Raw genomic sequence first — 22,954 nt, forward strand, 5'->3', positions numbered from 1 at the left:
GACTTAAATAATTTTGAGAGTTTAATACTTATTTTTGGGATGGGGGGGGTTGGAATCCAGTGTATGAGTGTGAAACAAAGAAACTGAGGAGTTGAAATAAGAATTTTGTTATTATCTGTAATAACTGGCTAGGGCTTGCTACAAGGCAATTATCCAGCACTGTCTCAGATGAAATAGGTTGTGAAAAACATGTTTGAAAAAGGTTTTATATCTGAAAAAAGACTGCAAACTCTTGAAAATGTTGACCTTCAATTAATGCTTTAGGAATAGCAGTCTTTGATTTAAATAAACTAATAGGCGGAGAAAAGAAGGAGTGGCTCATAGCATTTGTTACATTCATTATTTCTTACTCTTGTAGAATAGAACTTACTGGTGCAAATATCAATTTTGAATTTCACTATGGATTTGAGCTTCCTTGAGTCTCAATGAATTTAATTTTTCATGGCCTTCATGCATTTAATGTCCAACACCCCTGGAGACTAAAGGAGAACCCTCTGGGTTGTATTCCCAGCAGCTGAACATTGGACTGTTGAGTTTGGGGAGATAAATGATTGTACCACTCCAGAGACCAGTTCTCAATCTTAATAGATCTAGGAAGATGTAGGAAATTCCAGCCCCAGATTCAAGGATTTCTGGAATTTGAGGGTCCATTCAGTTTGGTTGCAAAGATTCAAGAGCGATTTTTGTCATCATTATTGTCTTGCTTGAAGGTTTGAAACACTGGAAAAGGAGAACTTGTCTAACAAACAACATATGCAAGACCATCACTGACCTGGTTCAGAAGTACAGGCATGTGAAAACAGAGCTGACTTTTTGCCCCATTGATGTTACTGGAATTTTTGCCACTGACTTCAGCAAAATGGAAATTTCAGTCATTTTTCCTGACTGAACTCTCTTTGCTGCAAATGAAGATGCAAATGAATATACTTCATGACTAGTTCTGCTGAAGTGAGTCTTTCTTAGGCTTGGTGCCTACATTCCTATGTAATCCTTCATTTAAGGATAAAAAAACAAACCAAATTTTAATGAATATCTAAGAATAAATAAAAAAAGAATTAGTTTTAGAGAAATAAATTACTTGGTATAAATTTTTATTACACAGATTTACTTTAGGAACTGAATTTGTGTAAATTAAGCCTGGAAGCTTTTTTTTTAGATAATTAGATAATTTGCATGTGAGCAAAAATATTTTTGTAATTTTCTGTTTTTTTCCCTTCACACAGCTGGTATTGACAGAGGAGTAAATCCTTTTCAGTACCTAGGATGTACCGATTCCATCAAGCTGTGTAACACACACTGATTCTGGGGAAACGTGAAAGCTGAAAGCAGAGAAATGAAAAAGTAATGGGAAAATGTGATTTCCTTTCAGGATGGCTGTTGTTTCCCCCTTTGCTTGGCATCCTGTATCTCTCCCATATTTTCTGTGCTTTGGATGCACGTTGCTAAGAACTGCCATATCTAGACTGAAATTCACCTTTTGTTCTCTTCTGCTGCTAGAGTTTTTAACTCCATTTCACCATGAGATTACATCAGTATTTTGTGTTGCTCGCCCCATACTTGCCCAGTTTAAAGATGTGCTCTTTTAGATTTTTTGTGTGTGTGACTTTAACAATGTTCTGTTCACATTTCCTTGGCTAGACCCAACAATTGCTTGTTGACCCATTTTAACCCCTTTTGAGCATCATCTTCAAAGTGTAACTGTCCTTGACAATGAAAGAGACCTTCCTATTGTCTGGTCCTTCCAGGCAATCTTTAGCATTGAGTTAAATGGCTTTCAGATGGAGGAATTGGCTGGAAGGAAGAAGACAAAGTGGTCTGTTGTTTCTGAGTGACTTTGCTAGAGTTTCCCTTTTTTCTTTTAGAATGGTGCATTTCTATAGAAGATGACAGACGTTTTGACAGGTGCAATATGCTTTGAACTGTTGTGTCAGATAATTCTTTTGTCTTGGTTTTTCCCAGCAGAGTGGTACGTCTCCTTAGGATGCTGATATGCATATTGTTTTCTTTTCATTTAGTGTGGTGAAGCCTTCCATCCTCCTTTTCTCTCTCCCTCTCTCCCTTTTTTAATGGCCCTTTGCATATATGTAGCTAACCCAGATGGGTAGGCGGAGTGACCATGTCTTACACCCCTCTTTCCAACCTTTTGGTCATGATAACTGACATAATTCAGGAAATTATAATGGCAATAGATATTTTATTTCTTTCTTAACACTCTTAAAGTTACCACAGAGCCAATTTCCAAGGTGGGTAGTTTTTGGTTTTGTTTTGTGTAGATTTTTATGGGTTTTTTAGTGCATAGAGTGTATCCTATTTTAGGTTTAAACAGACTTTCCAACTATTACCTTTGATGTTTTCTTTTTATTTTCAGAATTAACATCCCTTGTTTTGGTTGCCCGGGTATGACTCTCATTCATTGTGTCATGAATGACATCCGTGTTACTGAAAGACAACCTGACCCTGAAAAATTGAAAACAAGATCTTCTTTTGCAGTTGCTTCACATGGCATAAACTCAATGGGGAAGAGAAATTTAAAGGCTGCCAATCAAACAGAGGAATGGACAACATAATTTACTGTAACAGGGAGAAATGGCTTGGAAAGATTTACTTTGTGAAACCTTTCAGAACATCTGAGGACTTAATTTGATAGTTTATGGCATGCATGTTTAAAATATTTGCACTAATATTTTAAAAAGTCAGGGACTAACATAAGTCAGGCAGTTGAATCTATGTAAACTGTTGTTAGGTGACCTGGTTTCCAAAAATGTCAAGAACCAATCAACTTCTGTAGTTTCCACAGACGTCTCAGTTCTGAGGAAATCTTTGGAGTCTTTCACTCTAGTGGTTTAGCATACATGATGATATAAAAATTATATCTGTTATTATTGCAAATATAGTCAGTAATCATGTTAAAAATATGATTTCTGCTTCTGAAATGATAAAATTTATGGGAAGCAATTGACTGGTGCTTGTGATGCTCTCAACAGTGGATGACTATATTTGTTTCTTCACTAGTAGATACCTTGGTGCTGAGAAGCGTTCTGCAGAAGTTCTTGAGTATCTGAGATCAATTGGTCTGAAGTACATGGCTAAAGCATTGTCTGAAATGCTGTCAGCTGCCATAGTCCTAATTCTTATTAGGACAGGGTCCTAATAATTTTTATTCTTGATGTTAAAAATGCTTTTTTGTATTCACTTGCATTTTCTGTCTCTCTAGTTACTTTTTTTCAAGTAATTCCTGCTTATATTGTGAGTCTTCCTTTTGTAAGTCAGTCCTCCGAGTGAGATACAAAATCTCTCTATTTTAGCAGATATTCTTCTGAGCTGAAAACACAGTAATTTTGCCATCCATGGTCTATGCTCACCTGTCACCACTGGTGTCTGGTTTCATATTTGTTCATGTATTGACTGATAACTTGTTGAAACTCCTTATGTCACAAGGAGTGAACTTCGTGATTTTCTATTTGTAGAAAATATGTTACAAGCACTGAAAAACTCAGAACAGATTTTCATAGTTCTATGAGGTAGGCAGCTGAGAAGAGGTTCTTAGGAAGATTGTTGGATGGTCTTAACAAGAGACCTATTTACTACTGCCATCACTAATTAATATGTGTCATGGAAATTTCTCATCTTGAGGGTGCTGAAGTCATTCAGGGAAGAACCAAGTGGCAGCGGTGTTAAATTGCTTCAGGCTCTTTTGCAAAGTAGACTATTTCTGAAGCTGGAAAAATTTTGTCAAGGGACTCACAAGGCATGAATCTCTTGGGATGATGTGCATCACATTTGGTTTTATGGTTTTCCTTTCACTGTTTGAAGATGTTGCATAGCTGAATAGGTTGAAGAGGTACCCACGCCTTTTTCACAGGAGTTTCAGAGTAAGCATGGCAGAGTCCTTGTTATGGTCATCAGGGAGATGGTTATTTATTACTTGATCACTATCTGAAATGTCTATAGGGTTCTCATCATCAAAATAAAGATGGTTGCTCTTTCGATTAGGCCTAGTAGGAAAATATGCAAAGAGTTCTCACAGGCTGCTGATGTCTCAAAATATGCCCACTGTAACAATTCACAGGCTATACAAACTTCATGGTTGTCAAGTGTTCTGCTTGCCCTCGCCATACAGACGTCATGCTTGTCACTGGAGATAGAATGCTGTACCTTCTGCTCCAAAAGCACAGGCTCCTACTGTCAGCGTTGGTATCGTGGTGTGAGCATGGGGGGACTATGCAAATTGGATAACATAATGCTGCTCATATGGGAGCTGATTGTGCTAATTCCCATGTTAATCCTGGGAGTGAATGCAGTGGGAATGAGATATTCACCCCGAGGCTGGTTGAGGCCAAGCTGTATGTTTCTGCCACTGAGGAGAGCTCTGCTTGCTCTCCAGGTAGTCAATTTGGCTCCCAAGTGTTCACTTGAAGATGCACCTGACACCTGATAGCATTTCCCATTACTATCAAAGTGCCAAGTGTGAAATAGTCTGTAAGGAATCCACTGATGAAAAGCCAATTAAAATCAACAGGGAATCTCTTCCCCAGTTTGGTAAAATTTGGATCACACCATTAACAAGAAAGCCATGCTAGGAGTATTCCTTGCCATAGCAATAATTTCATCTGTATGGGAAAATAACACTGGATTGATGTATGTTACAAAACTTAAAAATCAAGTTTCTAAGTCAACCTTTGCTTGTTCAAGTTCCTGCTGTGTTTCAAGGCATGCTTGTAAATCTTCATCATAAAAAAAGCATAAAAGGCATACAAAAAGACACAACAAAGGCTTGAGTCCATTTAGTAGAGATTCCTGTCAACAGCATACACATCTATGTAACTAGGTTCAAACAAAAGGCTGGGCCTATAAATTTTCATCTTCATTATTGTGTAGGTGTACATAAATTTCTCTTATCAATCATCTCAGTTCTGTACTGATTTGATGGTGCTGATGTATGGTCTAAGTATTAAGACATCCTTCTAACCCTGTATCCAAACATTCTTGGCAAAAGGTAATCCCTTTTACTAGGTAAGGTTAGTCTCAGATGGTGTAGCCTGCAATGTTTTACTTCTTCTATTTGAAATAATTAATAAAATTCAAAGTATAAATTAATAGTTACAATAAATAACTACAGTACACATATTCATTAGCTACTGAAAAGGTCATCTATGACCGACCTGTATCACTAATGTAGGAAAAAAATATAGAGGATGAATTCCTTCTGGTGCCTCATCTACATCATGAGGATGATATTTAATCAGTAAGATTTTTCATTTATGGAAGTTTTTCTTCATGTAGGAATTTAATAATGAAGTGGAAAAATGATGCACAAAGGCCAAGCAAAAAGTTCTGCTCATTGCTTTGAATTCTGCTGATGTATTTCATGTAGGAGTCAGATGATTTCTAAAAATGATTCTGAATGACTTCACACTTTTTGCTAGGGCAGATTGAAAATTTTTTGTTTTCATGAGCTTTCCTTTAGCAAAATTTTGATTTTAGAAAACTAGTATGTTCCCCAGAATCATACTGATTTGGTTAGTATTTTAACTAAAAATTCTCAACTGATTTTTTCCTTCTAAGTACAGACTACTTTGTTCCAGATTTCCGTGTTCATCATTTTAGAATAATTTATGTTAATATACAGGAAAATAAAAACAGTGAAATATCACTGAGAAACATTTGATAACAACAACAAAAAAATCTATCATTGTATAGGTGTCTGCAACAAAATGCCCCTGTACTCAGCGCTGGTGAGGCCACACCTCGAGTACTGTGTCCAGTTCTGGGCCCCTCAGTTCAGGAAAGAGATTGAGGTCCTGGAGCAGGTCCAAAGGAGGGCAACCAGGCTGGTGAAGGGACTCGAGCACAGACCCTATGAGGAGAGGCTGAGAGAACTGGGGTGTTCAGCCTGGAGAAGAGGAGGCTCAGGGGAGACCTCATCACTCTCTACAACTCCCTGAAAGGAGGGTGTAGCCGGGGGGGGTTGGGCTCTTTTGCCAAATGACTTTCAACAAGACAAGAGGGCATGGTCTTAAGTTGTGCCAGGGGAGGTTTAGGTTGGATATTAGAAAGAATTTCTTTACAGAGAGGGTTATCAGCCATTGGAATGGGCTGCCCAGGGAAGTAGTGGATTCTCCATCCCTGGAGATATTTAAAAAGAGACTGGATGTGGCACTCAGTGCCATGGTCTGGTAACTGCAGCGGTAGTGGTTCAAGGGTTGGACTCGATGATCTCTGAGGTCCCTTCCAACCCAGCCAATTCTATTCTATATACAATTTTGTCATTCTGATTCCATAGGAAATATCAACATAACATAATTTAGAAGTATACTAGATGGTGCCCACCACTTTTTCGTTTCAGGTTTCTCAGACTTGAATATGACACAGAAAATCAATAAACAAGCAAGTATTTCTTCCTCTTTGTTCCACAAAGTTCAGTTCAGATTACTGGTTCAGGTTTTCTTGGTTTTCTTGCTTGACTGGGAGTTGAAATCAATCACTTGGCTAGGGTTTAATCTTCCTATTTGAAGTCTTAACGATGACTACTAGCATTAGTAGGGTGATTGATGAGTAAATTGAAGGAATTAAGGTCTCACTATTTAACTGGGACTTATATTGATAATATCAATTGATTCTAGTCTAGATCACCTGGTCCTGGAACATAACTTTAGCTGAAATATGCTTGATGATGACTGTAGAGAAAAGGATGACAAAAGTAGACATCTTAGTAGTGTGTTGCAAAAGATACAACACAATCCTTAAAAAAAATGAGGTGAAATGATTTGAAAATCCCTTTTTCTTTCTTGTTATATCAAAAACATATCTGTGAAATGTACAGTGAAATGTAAACAATTCTTGGACACTATCTCTTTCCTGTTAACCTACCTTAAGTCACCTTACCACACTTAGAAGCTCTGGATTCCAAGCACAAACAAGACACCTACTTTGCATAGACTGCATGAGCACTCATGGAGAAAGTGGAGAATATGAATATTATATGCATTCTTTAACCTTTGGTTTGCAGAAATCTGATTTTATGGCTTATTTTCCTTTTTTCTCTCTTAAGAAGCCATAAGTGGTGATATTTCTTAGGAATTCTGATAAGTATTCACAGCAAATTCAGCAAATTTCTGCAAATGCCTTTCTATTCTTTCAGAGAATGTCTGTGTAATTAACACCATTTTTTTTCCTGTTTGGGCCAAGCTTTGAGCATCATTTATGAACAATGAAAGAGTGGCTGGTATCAGACTTTCTTTGCTGGATAAAGAGGAAAAGATGCATCATAAATGTATAATTAGAATGATCTGGAAACAAAGCAAAGTTTCAGAAGATCTTTTAGGATATAAGAGGCAAATTATTGTTGGAGCTACTACCACCAACATAAATGATAGGAAAATATTTACATAAACAACTCTTTTGTTCAGAGGGACTCCGATCTTTACTTGGACAGCAATTAATATAATTGCCTGGAAATATATTAAATCCAGCAGACTGGCAAGGTACTCTTGTTGAGGATTTTCTTTCAACCAAAACAAAGAATGAGGAATTGAAAAAGATGGGGAAATAATCACAGATCAAACAGTAACAGAGGTCTGGGTCTGAAACTGGTTCCAATGGGTCATAAACAAAAACATAGGGAGTGGAGCCGAATAACAACTGAAAGGATGCAGCGGCCAGTCTGAAATATCAGAAAGGGGAGAGAAGAGGGCACATGGGCAGGACAATGAAAGCCAAAGCCTTGTCTGTGGGGGTATGTGTGAGATGTACCAGTCTACAGAGGCCAAGGACAGTTTCACTGGGCTTAGATGTCTCTTCCTTTTAGTGAAGGTGTTACAGGCCAATCCTGAAGGACACCTTTCTATTCCCATTTATAGGGCCTGTGGTCAAGGATGACACCTCAGGAATTGAGGCTGAAGATGTAAAGTCATTAACACCATTTAGGAATACATTTTTTTTCATTCTAGCTATCATGAGGTGTTATTGACAAGGCTCAGAAATTGGAAATGGAAATACAAAGCCATAATGCAGGTTCTCAAGTCCAGTGCTTTCCCTGGTTATGTATATGTTATGCATCATAGAAATATTTAAGTGTAACTGAGAAGGGACTTTGACTATTAACTAGCACTTGTGCCTCTCCTCTGCTGGTGAGCTACCTCCTTTATGGCACCACCACATTTAGTTCCCAGAAATGAGCTCGTTACATTAAAATCAGGCATAGGCATATTTTTTCTCAAAGTTTGCCACAGTCCTACTCTCTCCCTTTTCTAAAATGCATCATACTGACCTGACATGTATTTGGAATATTTTGCTGTCCTCTTTTCCTATTTCGTACACTATGTGACAAACTAATCACGACATAGACACAACCACAAATTATGTAATAATTTGCTAAGGAATTGTTTCAGAGGGATGTCCAGCCTGAAAAATCTGCATCTAAGTGGTGAGCTATCTTTCTCTGTCCTAACATTACTTGATCCTGGTGGTTTGATTCATAGCTCTGGGAAAAAAAACAGGTGAGATTAAGTAGCACACAGATTTTCAGGTTTTGTTTTTAACGTCGTGCACATTTCTGGACATGATACAGATGAGAATATGGATCTTATGCAAGCTTTTAAAAAATGTTTCTTCAATGGTTTTCATCTTAGTAACTTTAAGGTAGATTTCCTAAATCAAGATGAGGATTTCTGAAGATAAAGTGTTTGGTTTATAGCCAAATTTCAAAATATAAAGATTACTGAAAATTATTGTGGTGCAAGAAGAGGGATGACATTCATCATCAGTTGTTCCATTTAGTTTTAATTTTACTGATGGATGAATGTTGCAAACAGCTCTAGTTAATTTTTTGCATGTGTCAGCCTTCCAGTAAAATGCTGATGTTTCCCTAGTACCTACTGTTTTGGTTAAAATCAGTGTTGGGTGCCCCTGTGTGATATCTGTGTTGGTATTTTCATTATATGAAGAGGAGTAAGAGAATCACAGGTCTATATTTTCCATAATTTGCAAAACCTAGAATATTTTTTTAAAATCAACTTTTCTGAACAGTGCTTCCTCTTGAACGGGTTCTCTATGAGCAGGACAACTTTTATTCTTGGTTGTGTAGTGTGCTGAAGTCTGTTTTACTACCAGAAGAGGGGCTCTGGTTATACATAGAGACCTGATCCCTCACCACTGCCCAGACCAAATTAATCAGGGGCCATTCCAAGGCTAAGTTTTCCAGTTATCTTCCAGAATACCTGTGAACTGGCCACATAGGAAGGAACTGATCAAAACACATGGATTTCTTCAGCCTGCAAGAAGCATCCTTGTTCTTGGCAGAGTTTTGTTCCTGGGAAGCAAAATGCCAGCACAGCATCACTGATTGTCTCTATAGCTATAGCTTGACCCTAGCTGCCTCTGAAGTCAAAGTTTTTAAGACCTCAGGTGTTTGCAAACCTAATTTTTCTCCACATATCCTATTGCATGCAAAAAGGAGAAATAAATTATGTATTTATTTTGCTTTTATTGGCTAGTTTAGGGAAGTGGAAAATATGTGTATGTGACTTTGCCTTAAACTGATATTAATATGATGGCTGGATAATTTAATTTCTAATGTCAAAGTGTAAAGAAAATTTTCTTTATTTTAAGTCCACATGAATGACAAACAGCTCACTCAATTGACATTTTGTACAGTATGTAACTCATATATAAGTACCCAATTTCAAATTTGCTATAGGGCTTAGCTTTGTTTCTCACATAAACTTAATTAAATCACATGGAATTATTTTCAAAGTTAACTCACATTAGTCTAAATTCTGTACAGGAGGGGATTAACAGTAGACAAGGAAGCCTGGGATATTATGGGCCCTCTGTTACTTCTGACTACACTGTGATCTAGGGACTGAATAAGCTACTTCACCCAGTTCACACTTGCCAAAGTGGAAAAGGATTTCAAAATCTAGGCCATAATTCTTTGCAATTATTTTTCTGTGTAATTTAATTTGAACTTGTTAGCTTCAACTTGCTAGCTTGTTAGCTAGCACAAAAACAACTGGTATCATCATTATATAGTTCCACAGCTTGTAAGTCATGGGATACTTTCCAAACCCATTTTAATTTGCCTGTAATGGGACAGTGTTTTGTTTTAGATGTACTAGAAATTATAATGGATAAAGAAAATGAGGTCAATATGTTTAATGGGGGATGAGAAGTTATTTTCTTTCTGGTTTCTTACTACTCTAGTGCTTTAGTTCCTAGCAGCATTGCATTAATGTTAAGCACTGGTCCCCAGCACTGAGTGGCAATTTATCATCTTTCTTGGCAGGCTTCCTGCTTCATCCTGCACCTGCCTCCTTGAAAGAAAACAAGACATCAGATACTGATTCAAATAATGCAATAGCTGATCAGCAGAGTGTCTACACAATGGTAAGTTATCCATGATAAAAGGACAACTTTTTCATGCCTTATATGTGACATATGTGTCCTTTCTCTTAAGATTTATGACATTCATGACGGTTAGTATTGTTAATATAATCAAATCTTTTACAGCCTAGCTGCAAAGGTCCAACTTATTGTCAATAGATTTCTATATAAAAGTCAATCAAGCAATTCCAGAAATGCTGTGAAACACCTGCACTCTTCTTGGAAGTGTAAAAATAACAATATCATGGTCTCATCTTTCAAATAATGAAGCTGATGTCTTAGTAATTCTCTGTAGACAAGCAAAGTGGAAGAAGAGTCAAAACTACATGTTCATTTGTATTTGTTCCATATGAAACTTATGTATATTACATCAATGTGTGAGTGTGTATATTTAAATATGAACTCACACCCACTTATATTCGTGTATACAAACTTCTGAGGAATAGAGTATGGCCATAACACACAAACAAAGAAGGAATCAAAGGAAAACTGTATCTGTGAGACAGGATATAAAGGGACTGGTAGGAGATATTAATAAAAAGGATACATAAAATCTTATTCACAAATATGAAAGGAAAGGTCATCCGGTTTACCAGGAATTGACATTTTTTCCTTGTAAGCAAAATGCATAACTGCTAAAAAGCAGAATGTTGTGTCATGGGAGGTGGGTCCTTTGGTTAAGGCTTTAGCCTGAGGTGTGGAAACCATTTCTTTGTGATGCCACAGCTCCCCTGGGACTGGCTTCTCTGAGCCCCACTTCCCATCTGTAAAACAGCCCTTCTCTGCGCATTGTCCACATGTATGGTTATCAAAGACAGATGCAGGCACCAGTCAGCTTCTTGTATTTGACCCAAAGCATTTAAGACATTAGAATAACACAGCTGCATATGGTGGCATGGTGATGGAGAATGCCAACCTACATTCCACTGAGGAGTACTGTATTATCTATGATTATTTAGAATTCATACCAACATGCTGTGTTACGAGCTGTAACTAAGGATAATTCTTGCTTGAGAGCTCTCAATCGAATGAGGAACAAAAAAGAGGGTATGAAAATACTGTGCAAGAATGGAGCAATTAAGAGAAAAGTGACAAGAGTACGATCCTATGTGGACAAATGGTACATAGATAGAAGCTCCTGAGCTTTTTTAATACTTAATATAAGTGGTGAGAAGGAAATGAGGTAAAAATATGGCCTCAGAGAATTCTCTCTTTGCCACAGGTAGAGAAAGACACATGCATCCTAATGGAAGAAAAGTCATAACTGTATGGAGGAGTGCAGGGGAAGAGGTACTGTGCAGAGGTACTTTGTACCCTGTGGAGTTGCTCAAAACATTAAAAGAATAAAGGCTTCTTTGAGGTACCCACCTGAGGGTGGGAACTTATACTCAGGAATCCCTGTGCCAGTCAACCACCTCTGCTTTCATGTCAGAGCTGTTGCAGCCACACATAAAACTTTTGAATGTGACTACAGAAAAGGACTATTGTGGTGACAGTAAAGTATTTTAAGGCAGGCTGTTTATTTAAAGCTCATGTTGTGAAAGATTTTATCTCATAATGTCACATTTGCCTACTAAAATACCACCTGCAAGAGCCATTTGACCCAGAGACTAAATCTGGTCGCTGTCTCCTCTGAAAGAATTCTTCATATTGATATTCTGACTAGGAATTTGCATTCATTCATAGCCTGATCTTCAGCTGAGGTCCTGTTTTATTTTCTGCCTGTGCAAAGGGAAGATTTTCTGGTTTTCTGCAAAACTAATTCTACATCTATTACACAAATGGGTTTGTGTTTCATCCTGATGTGCTGAGCATTAAATTTTTTTGCTACCTCCTGAAGACCTACAGACCTAGTTTTAGCATTTATCCCCAGGGTTAGGAGAAGATGCTTGCATATTTGCCAGGCTCCTTGGAAGATGTTCCCATGCTGTAGTGCTTGCGGTTGTACAAACAGTGGTATAACAGACAAAAGGCTTGTGGAGGGCTGTCTTGCTGTTGTAGTACGAGAGCTTTGCTGGGATATTGAACATGAGCCTTTTTATTACTACCCAGTTTTGACTAGCAGATTGGTTTTTGATTCTCCCAGGTTGGAAAATTGAATTTTGTTACATCCATGTGACCTTAATGTTTGACATAGGTCACCCTTCCTGCCAGGAGTTCAGAAAAGAAAGAAAACTGAAGCATGTTGGTCAGAGTGGCAGTGCTCTTATCTTCTGAAACCATCATTTCAAAAGGGCCAGGGCCAAGTATTGTGGACTCCTGGAAGCAGACAGTACATATATAATACTTAAACAAACATTACTACCCAAGCCTATAGGTCTCCTGGGTGGTAATGGTTGTTTTCAGTCTTTTTTTTTCAATTTTTCTCCTCTTGGAGAGGTGCACCTTGGAAGTGATGAACAGGTTTGGTAGCAAAGGCTTTCTGCAGCATGTCATCCCCACACAACCCAGAGTCCTCCACTCCTCACAGAGTGACCTAGGTCTGTGCTGCTGCTTCACAGCACCTTACAGCTGGGGGTGCCCTGAGGAACAGGTCCAAGCTGTTGGACCTCATAATTTAAGAGAGCAAAATTAATGGAAGTGCTTGTATTTTGTTGTTTTTTTTTTTAATTGTAACCTGTATGTGGCTATTTGATTTCTCAGATTTCTTTACACGTTTGGATACCCTATTTTCCAAATGAGCCCTCGTGTGCAACTGCTTAGTAAATACCAGCCATAATGCTTGTGACTTGGAAGCTTTGTTCAGTAGCAACAAAGGCAGAATAAATGCATAAGGCTTTGTGTATCTGGTTACTTGGGCACGTTGCCTTACTTAACAAATGCAAAGATATTAAATTTCTATTCAGATGATTAAAAAAGAGCTTCTTCATGTTTTACTGCATGACTGGCTCTGTTTACGGTGCATTAGGTGTTTACTATAGTGATGGAAAAATGGCACTTTCTCCATCTCCCTCTCTTCTCCTTTCTAACAGATGTTTCTTCAGAAGGACTTGCCAATTACCTGTGTCTCCAGCAGCATCTAGTGAGAATTCATTTAAAAAAGGAAAATGTAATATGTATGCTTGCCTTTATTTTGTTAAGTTTTGATTTCTAAAGGTAACAGCCAGTGTCAAGTTTCTCAAACTGCTCCTTCTATTTCTTGTTTTCAATTGAAACAGTGTGCTGTGTCAGCAAAACCCACAGCTCACTGCCACACTCTCTTTTGTGTGGCAGTCGTTTGACACATAAAACTTGCAGCTGCTCTTAAAGGACCCTGCAAATTAACCGTATTAAAGATACAAAACATGAAGGGGCTCTTTTTCATGATGGTGGGAAGCTTTCTTAACTACATTTAATTCAGGGGTAAACCTCTCCTGCCATAATTAAAAAGAGGAGTGAAATAGGAGTGTGTTTCACATGCAACGGGATTGCTGAAACTGAAGAGATGGGATGAGATGGGATCAGAACAGTCCATGGAGGGGCTATAGGCTCAGTTCTTCCAACAATTATCCTGACACCTGAGCCATAGCTGAGTGTACTTTTTGAGTGTAAGACACAGTGTCCTCTGCCTGCTGTCACTGCAGATGTTTGTGTTGTGTTCAGCTCATACGCATGGGTGCCACCAGTGTGAGAGCTTTTGGGAAGAGTTTGGTGATGCTGAAAGCAGTCTAGCATCCCTTGAGGCACTCCTGTTTTCAGTGAAGTTATATAGGACCTGTGGGTCTGTCTAGGAGCAGATACAATCTGTGCAATTCTGTGCAATGCACTAGATATGGAAAACTGAAATAGAGCCCAGCAATCAACACTTGGAAAAATTATTGCTGCCTTTTTTTTTTTTTTTTTTTTCCTTTTTTCCCCTGGCTGAATTTTAGCCCAGAATGGCAAAGGTAATTTTCAGTGATTCTGGTAATTTTGGGGTGGGAATAGTTGTTTTATCTGAGGAGAAAAAAAGTCAGTGCCATCCAATCTATACTTCAAAGGCAGTTATAGCCCACAGGGTAGGTTACAAAATTCTGTGGGAAGTGAGGCAAGAAAACATAGCCAGAGGAGGTGAAGCATCTTGGAAGCAATTTTCCAGAAGAGAAAAGACAAACCCAGAGCATGAGTACCAGGAAGACAAACTGCCACTAGCAAGTTGTGGCTTCCCATTCCCACTGGAAAAGCTTTTCACTGTGACAGCATCCAGTCTTCTCCTTTGTGAGGTCTAAACCTCCTCCTTAGATCTGAACCAAACTGGCAGAGGTGAGAAGGTGAGAAGAGCTTCCTGTACTCCAAAAGCAAAAGAGCAACAGGCTCCTCAGTACTTACTAAGGACTTGACTACTGCCAATCTGTTTTATCCTGCAAATACTCAGGTTTCATTGCATTGGTGGGCAGTGGGGTAAAACTTGAAAGCAGAGAAGCTGTGTTATTTCACTAGAACCACAGATGTGTCCACAACTGGTAAACGGGCTTGAGGTAAGCATCCTTCCTTGAGAAATTCCAAATAAATGTGAAAGTTTTGATAAATATTACATACTTTGAGTGAAAATGGAAAAATGCAGACAATTCATGACTATACTGTGCATTGTTTTTAGGAAGATCTTCAACCCCAGCATTAAAGCCCAATAAGGATGAAGGCTTTGTTCTGTGTTTCTTGAGAATGTTTAAAAATATTAAGGATTCATAATGAAATAAAAAATAAGAAAATCAGTTTATCCATGTGCTACTGGTGTTCTCCTGGGGAGGACATTCTCTCTTTTCAGTAACTGTATGAGCCATACCAATATTTTAACAAATATTGACTGATCCAGTGTTTTATCAGAAATCAGAGAATTTCAGGGGGTAGTTCCTTAGACACCCAGCAACCTCTCATTTTAGTGTGCATGAAACATTTGTCTTTCATCAGAGTTGCATAAAGGAGTTTTCTAGCTTGTCATAAGAGATTTTTGTCAACCTGGCATGTTTAATTTAGTTTGGTTACATAAATGATGGCAACCGTATTCAATGGAAATATTCAATCAGAAATACCTACCAAAGATCTTTTTTGTAAGTGGAGCTTTCAAGTGTAAGGAAAAGCCAAAACGGTCTTAGAAGATTTGCAAGGGAAAGAGGGAAAATGGTAGTGTTCTCTTAAGATGCCAGCAAAACTTCTCTGCTTTTAGCACAAACTGTAATAGACCAGATTAAGGAAGAGGCAGACACCCAAAGGAATGACAACCTGAAATAGAAAGTGGTGGGACTTAGGCATACAGTAACCTCCACTCAAAGATCCAAGCATAGCCTAAAAATACCCTGTGAGATGTTTCAGGGAATATCAACAGACCCCATTGGCCTGGAAAGCACTGGAAGTCTGGAACAAGAAGAAACTGGGTTTAACTCTAACTAGGGCCAGATCCTCTAAGTCAGCAGAGCTCGGTCGAACTTATCAAGTGACCTGTTGGCATTAAGCAGGCTGAAGAGAGCCTGTGATTCAGTCTGAGTGTGATGTGCATAACAAGTGAAGGTCATTGACATGAGAACGTTTGATCTGGATCCTGAAAATAACTACTTGTTTGTTTTCCACAAAGATCTGAGAGGATCCTGCCTTCCTATCTCAAACAGGCCTGCAAATCAGTTTTTAAAGCTCAAGCAGTCCCTGAAAACATCAATTCAGTTGTGTGCTGTAATATAAAAGTTATAAACCCGGCTGATTCTTCCTGGTAAGAACAGAGCATTGATGTTTGTTCTGTTTCTCACTGCTGGAACTGCAGAAGAAATGAGCAATATACAGGCTTGGCCTCATCCAGAAGCGACACAAATCAGCAGCTTTTCCTTTGTCTTCAGTGGCCTTTGATCTGGCCATTTGTACTGTTTGGCAAGTGACATACAAATTAAACGCTTCATGCAAATGAAGACACAATTGAAAGTTTAGATTGGCTTTGATGCACTGGTATCTGAAGTGATCATGCAAATCGCCAACCAGATACTCAACTGGAATGTCAACATCTGAACAGTCTGAAAATCTGAAAAATATTTGGTGAAAACATTTGTGACTAGATTTGAATAATTTATTGGTTCAATAATTTCACAGTCTGTCCACTGTGGTCCAAGTAGAAATACAAATGAAAGTCATCAAATACATTACTAGCTGTAGATTATTCTTTCAGTAACTTTAGATGTTGATTATTCTTTCAGGATGTTAAATGAGGCCGGATCCTGTTTAGTGCTTTTGTGTAGTAATGGCAAAAATGTAGGAGCCCTCCAGTGGTGAAAATATACCAGCTAAATCACATTCCCTTTAATGCTAAGCAATTTAGCTAATTAAGAGCTTTATTCTGGTTAATATGTTAGTTGTAAGCTGTTTTAAAGATAGTTATAAAATTATTAACCCTTTTGCAATTGCACAACTCTGGCTAAGCTAGGCCAATTGTTTTGAAAATCTCCACATCAAAATCAAGGTAAGCTATTAACACCAAAATCAAATAAATTGAGCAAAGATTTTAGGCAGAAAAATAGGTTCTTTGAATTTACAATGCTGTGTGCTACACATCCTACCTAAGTAGAAAGGGAATCTGAAATAAGCAGAACTAGCTCCAGGTTGCATTCTCCATAGGCATAGTATTTTCCAGGGCAGTGAGGTCCTTATCCATGCCTGGAGACCACACATACTGCAAAAAGCAAGTAACTGCTGGTAAGAGTACTTTAACAAACATTTGACACCAAAGCAAATAACTGTCCCTGGGTCAGTGTGACTATGAATGGGGACTGATGGCTCTCTGGGAATAAGGGCAGTGTCTTGAGAAGTACTTAAGAATACATTCTCAGACTCCTCCGTTGCTGAAGTGTTTGTAAGCCAGTGAGAGAGGAAAAAAGATACTGCTGTAAATTGTGTGCATCGTTGTTATAACATGAGACTCAGTAAAGAATTGTTTCCTACTCACTTTAACAAAATGTAGGTACAGCCAGATTGATTTTTCCCTTCTGAGGATTTATGGCAACACTAGATTAGGGTTAGTGTTTCCATTCCCACTAAAGGATGAGGTAACTACCCAGCACAGGCTTTGCAGCCCAGAATCAGCATAAACCATCGTTTTGCTTAGCTTTTGTGGGAAGAAGGGAAGAGGAAAAATTGTAGCTTGGTGCCTTTGCTGTCTTGCTCATCTGTGGCTGTTGAGTACAAAGCTGATGCCCAAGGTGTGCTAGTGCAGTCCCTTCAGCCTGACCTCAGTGCCTGGCAGGGTTATGGAGCAGATCATCCTCAGTGCAATCACACAGCACCTGCAGGATGGGCAAGGGATCAGACCCAGCCAGCACGGGTTTAGGAAGGGCAGGTCCTGTCTGACCAACCTGATCTCCTTTTATGATCAGGTGACCCGTCTGGTGGATGAGGGGAAGGCGGTGGATGTGGTTTACCTGGATTTCAGCAAAGCCTTTGACACCATCCCCCATAGCATTCTCCTGAAAAAGCTGTCAGCCCACAGCTTGGACAGGAGCACCCTGTGCTGGGTTGGGAACTGGCTGGAGGGCCGGGCCCAGAGAGTGGTGGTGAACGGGGCTGCATCCAGTTGGCGGCCGGTCACTAGTGGTGTCCCCCAGGGATCAGTATTGGGCCCAGTTCTGTTTAATATCTTTATCGACTACTTAGACGAAGGGATTGAGTCCATCATCAGCAAATTCGCAGATGACACCAAGCTGGGAGGAAGTGTGGACCAACTCGAAGGCAGGAGGGCTCTGCAGAGGGACCTGGACAGACTAGAGAGCTGGGCCGATTCCAACGGGATGAGGTTCAACAAGGCCAAGTGCCGGGTCCTGCACTTTGGCCACAACAACCCCATGCAGCGCTACAGGCTGGGCACAGAGTGGTTGGAGAGCAGCCAGGCAGAAAGGGACCTGGGAGTCTGCATCGACAAGAAACTGAACATGAGCCAGCAGTGTGCCCAGGTGGCCAAGAAGGCCAATGGCATCCTGGCCTGTATCAAAAACAGCGTCACCAGCAGGTCCAGGGAGGTGATTCTTCCCCTGTACTCAGCCCTGGTGAGGCCACACCTCGAGTACTGTGTCCAGTTCTGGGCCCCTCAGTTTAAGAAGGATGTAGAGGTCCTGGAACAGGTCCAAAGGAGGGCAACCAGGCTGGTGAAGGGACTCGAGCACAGGCCCTATGAGGAGAGGCTGAGAGAGCTGGGGCTGTTCAGCCTGAAGAAGAGGAGGCTCAGGGGAGACCTCATTGCTGTCTACAACTACCTGAAAGGAGGCTGTAGCGAGGTGGGAACTGGACTCTTTTCACAGACGACCTTCAACAAGACAAGAGGACACAGTCTTAAGTTGTGCCAGGGGAGGTTTAGGTTAGATATTAGAAAGAATTTCTTCACGGAGAGGGTAATTAGGCTATGGAATGGACTGCCCGGTGAGGTGGTAGATTCTCCGTCCCTGGAGACATTTAAAAAGAGACTGGATGTGGCACTCAGTGCCATGGTCTAGCAACTGCTCCGGTGGGTCAAGGGTTGGACTAGATGATCTCTGAGGTCCCTTCCAACCCGGCTAATTCTATGATTCTATGATTCTATGGTGCTCACTGGCACTGCACGGGTGCCAATTCCCAGTTGGGTGTCATTCCCAGTTTTGAAGTTTCTCCTTATTTCCTACCTTTGATCAGAGCCAGTCTGTTTGTTGACCATTCTCTGGTTTGGGCATTCCTGGAGCTGAGTCCTGATGTGCACCCACAGCCTTGTCTTCCTGTTGCTGTCAGCAGATTGTCAAAGACCTTGGTTTTTTTAACATTAGGGTGAGACTGAGTTGAACATAGCCTTGGGTATCTCTTCATTACCAGGGTTTGATTGCAAGTTGTAGTGTACTTCTGAGGGTAAACTACTTCTCCTTGTGCTTTTGTTTGCAGTCTCCTGGAAGAAAATCACCAAATACACTCAGAAATGCTTTATCTTCTCCTGAAATGCATCACAATAAGCAATTTGGAATGAAAACTCCTCAATCTCCTTTGGTTAAAGATTTCTGCTCATCCTAACAGTTACCATGTTAGGTACAAAGCAGAAGCAGGTAAGCTGTAGTGTTCAGAGTATAGCATGCCTCCTATTTTGCTTTCTCTGAGAGAGGTGGGATGACATGTAAAAATATGTAGGATTGCCAGATACAACATTCTCAAAATGTTAAGATAGCTGTCTTGAAGCCACACTTGAAAAGGCGTATGTCCTTTCACCAAATATCCTATCTTCATGTAGCAATCAATTTAACCCAACTCCACAAGGTTATTAAAGAAAGGGGAGTTGATGGTATAGCACTCTGAAATGTCACTGTCCACCCAGTATTATATTCTTGCCTAATGCAGACAGGAGGTTGCATTGGGGTTCGTGTTTACTACTGAAACCAAATGCACAGTGAGTGTTGTCTAAAGTGGTAGCAGCAGGAAAACTGTAACCAGACACTCTTCAGTCATAACATCTTTGAAAGATGCAAGAAAAGTGTTGTGACTAAACTCATCAGAATAAAAATCATGAGCATGTTGTTGTCGTTGTGAAACAAAACCAACAAATGTATTGGCTGTTCTCATAAAACCTCCTGTACAGCAGCAGTTTTCCTCTATTTCCAGCATTAAAGGCCAGCTCATGTCAAGCTCAGAAGCTCACAGAGTGGAGTACTGAAATGTGATCAGTTCTCAGCCTGGTGTGCTGGTAAATAATTTAATTTCTCTGTGTTTTGGATCACCCCAGGTCTCTCTTCTTTTGACCCTAAGCTTTTGGAGCGAGGAACTTCTCCCTTTGACATGCCCATCTCTAGCAGGTGCTCAGGCCTATTTGTTAATACCTTAATGTAGATAAATAGTGTTGATGCCTCAATAGTTAGAAGCTCTTGGCTGGCTTTTCCCCACTTGGAAAAGTTGCTGTCACTGCTTCCTTTCTGATGTTTACTGAAATTAATCCCAGAGGTACTGGAGATACTCCCCTGAGCTGCTCCATCCCTCCTCTGTCCTGGGCCTGAAGCCTGAGCTCCATATAGGGAGCTCATAACCCCTCTGTAGGGTTTAGTCCAGCACCTGTCCTCAAAGCTTGCCCAACACAACCAGCAGGACTGAGCTGAAGCACAGTTATGGTTGTATTTCAAAAAAACCCCACATCAGCAAGAAGGATGGGGAGAGCTGTGTTATTGAGGAAACAGGGCTCTCAGGGGCAGTTCCTGCCTTTTCCAGAAGGGATTTAACCCCACATCCTCCATGACAGGGTCCTGTGTTGCAGCCATGGGCCCTTGTAACCCACCTGCTGAAGCTGTACCTCTATACAAAAACAGAAACCAAAATGTACTGGGCAAAATAGTGAGCAAAGGAAAAGTGTGACTGTGTGGTCCAACACTGAGGACGAAGAAGACATAAGTCTGGTTGCTCCTGTCAGTTGTTTTATCAACAGTTGATACAGGTAGGATATACAAACAATCCCAGGACTCTACCAGGACTATTTTTCATAACAGTGGCAAATTACTTGTGGTGGAATTGCATGATAAATGGACACAGAGCTCATCTGAGGAAGGATGCACAGTGGCTCCGTGGTAATAACTCTTGAATATAAATGCCTGCTCCTTTCCCTCTCCTAACTGTGGAAATTAATTACCTGAATGACTTCATACTGCACAAGAGCTGAATGTTTCAATTGCATGGCAAAAGACAGCATAAACAGCTCATTTTCTTGACAACAATTTTTTTTTCTTTCCAAAACAAAAACCCATTTTGACATGATCCTTTAAGAGTCTACCTATGGCATGTTTGCAGAAATTTAAGGTCAGACAATATATACTGGACATACTGCCTTTAACAAGGGCTATACTATTCCACATAATATTGAATTGTTAGAAATTTAAATCAAGTTTCACCATTACATTCTTAACAGAATTATGGCAGTGGCATTTTTCGTTTCTGAGGAGATATTGGAGTGGGCAAAATAAGGTCTGGACAAAATAAAACTAGCAAAAAATATCTAGCAGCTGGGACATTACAGGTAAATAATTGTATGTCCTGAATCAAGTCTTACAGATGTATACAGGAAAAAAAAAAAAAAAAAAAAAAAAAGAATATTTGAAGGCTTGGTCTCTCAGCAGCAATACAAGTCTGCCCACAAATAGAACATGTTTGGGATAAGCCCTGCAAGGTTAGCAGTGAGGGCAGAATTGCTGGAGTCATGATACTTTGCTCCTTAGGTAAAATGATGAAGGAAGAAGGGAAGCAAGGAGGCAGGATGGCTCTGCTCAGGGTCTAAGGAGTGCTCACCAGACACCTGTGAGGAACATCTCCTCAGCATCCATCAAGCCTTCCTACTCATGGTGAATCCTACAATTTCTTTCAAAGTGGTGAGGCAGCTCCTGCTCCTCAGCTGTACTGAAAGACCCTGAAAAATTTGCAGAGCCAGTCAAACCAGTCAAAACTTTCTGCATCACTTCAGCTGCTTTTGAACATTTATGCCTCAGTCAAGTAAATATCTTGTTGTGCATTTCCTATTACTAATATCTCCTACTACACCCAAACATGCAGAGCTGCTTTGCTGCCCACCTGTGTGCAGAAGGGCTGAGTGCTGCACAGTTTTGCTTCAGTCCATTGCCAGCCCCAGGCTCTAGAGTGAACCAGACCTGTGCTGCTATGGCACGAAAAATGTCACTGAAAATAGCATTTAACAACCAAATATTAGAACTATTGCCAGAAACAGTCTTCTGTCTTCACTCTGTTCTGCAGAGCTGCCCAGCCCTCTCTGAATGTTTTTCTTTTTGTCATTTCTACTGAACTACATTTCAAGTCTTCTGCTACAGACTCCTCAAATCCAGATATAGTCATGGAGGGCCGGGGGGATTGAATTTTATTTATACTTTTGTAATTTACTGAAATTAATTGCAGAAAAGAATTAACATGTTTAATGCTTGTCCATAAATAATTAAGCCTGGAGTAAGCACTGTTCAGGTGCATTTGACGTTTGAAGCTGACTTACAAAAGGTAGAGTACTGTGTAATAACTGTGATGTGTCCTGGATGGTTGTTTTTTCCTCGGAGAGAAGCAGAAGAATGTGCAGCAGGAGGAGCCTTTCTTGCCCCTGAGGCTTGATGAGCTGCTGGCTTCTCCATTGCCTCACACAAGAGTGAGCTTCTCTCTGTGGGTGTGTGTCCCACCTTTATTGGCCCCCTGGTAATAGGGGGCCTGCCCTAACCAGGCACAGGTGGACTCACACCCACTCTTTGGCAACTGTAGGCACCTGGTTTATCTTGTTTCTCTACAAGAATGTGTGGTGGATAAAGGACAATAATTCTAAAGACTTAAAAAATACTCATCAGAATCTGGAGTACATGGGACAGAACAGGCACTCTCTATCCCTATCACTACCCCATCCCTGTCCTGCTTTATGTACACCCAGAGCTTCTCTGATGACAGCACCTGTGAGCTCCTGGATGGAGATTGCTTCTGCACACCTGGGCAATGCACTGAGACCTGTTAGCAGTTACACTGCCCTCTTAAGGGATAACATAGCTATAATTTTTGTTAATTGCCTAGAGATTTTCTTATTTTACTGAAGTTTTACAATCAATTTGGCCACAAAGGGAATATTTAGCTGTGTAACAATATAATTTGTTATTGTAGGGATGGGTCAGAA

This window comes from Calypte anna, chromosome 1 (assembly GCF_003957555.1).
Source record: "Calypte anna isolate BGI_N300 chromosome 1, bCalAnn1_v1.p, whole genome shotgun sequence".
In the NCBI taxonomy this organism is placed as follows: Eukaryota; Metazoa; Chordata; class Aves; order Apodiformes; family Trochilidae; genus Calypte; species Calypte anna.